We start from the raw sequence: 904 nt of genomic DNA, 5'->3' as shown, positions 1-904 counted from the left end.
CTACTCCTTTCTATATATAATGGACTAGCCCAGGGGTTTTCAAACTTTTTGACTTGCAGACCCCTTTATATTTCAGGCTTTACCTTAGGGACCCCCTTATAAACGCTTATGAAATTTATACATAAATATTTGCTTAAAATAACATATATTTTTACATTTATTTATTTAACAGTATTTAACAAATAGGTTTATTGTCAATTCAAAGATTTCGATTAAAAAACATATATAAAATCAAATTGCCCATAAAAAGTATTTGCTGTCTACGGACCCCCTGTCTTGTCCTTGCGGACCCCCTGTGGTCCACGGACCACACTTTGAAAACCCCTGGACTAGCCAACAGCAGCTGATTTACTTAATTTAAACGTTGACCCATTTATGTTTGCAGCAATAACGCTTATATTTACAAAGGTTATAATTTACAACACTTATCTTACACTTACTCCCAATAGGGGCAACAATTTTAACATGATTGAATGATGGTAGGTTAAAGTAAGAACAACTGATGTGACATGTCTGTTATGAAATGTTCATTAAAACCTTCTCTCAGGTGCTGAATACCATCCCTCATTCCCATGCTCCCCCCATGTCCCTTTCTCAGTTCTCAGAGTTGGTACTGTCAATGTAGGGACATTGAAAGGTAGGTCTAGTGAGATGCTTGAAGGGAGGCATGCTGATGTATGCTGCATTCAAGAGGTAAGGTGGAGAAAGGCTTCAACCAGGTTCCTCACAGGCAGAACACATAGGTATAAAATCTTCTGGAAAGGTAACAGCGATGGGGTAGGTGGTATGGGTCTACTTCTTGCAGAGAAATGGGTGGATAAGGTCATAGAGGTAGTCAGAGTGTGCAATAGAGAGTTGAAAGTTTTTCTAACAGACTGTTTTTGAAATGGCCAAATTCTTCTTG

The sequence above is a fragment of the Octopus bimaculoides genome, chromosome 10, assembly GCF_001194135.2.
Source record: "Octopus bimaculoides isolate UCB-OBI-ISO-001 chromosome 10, ASM119413v2, whole genome shotgun sequence".
Lineage (NCBI taxonomy): Eukaryota > Metazoa > Mollusca > Cephalopoda > Octopoda > Octopodidae > Octopus > Octopus bimaculoides.
The sequence above is the reverse complement of the archived record's forward strand: the minus strand, read 5'-3'. Positions refer to the sequence as shown.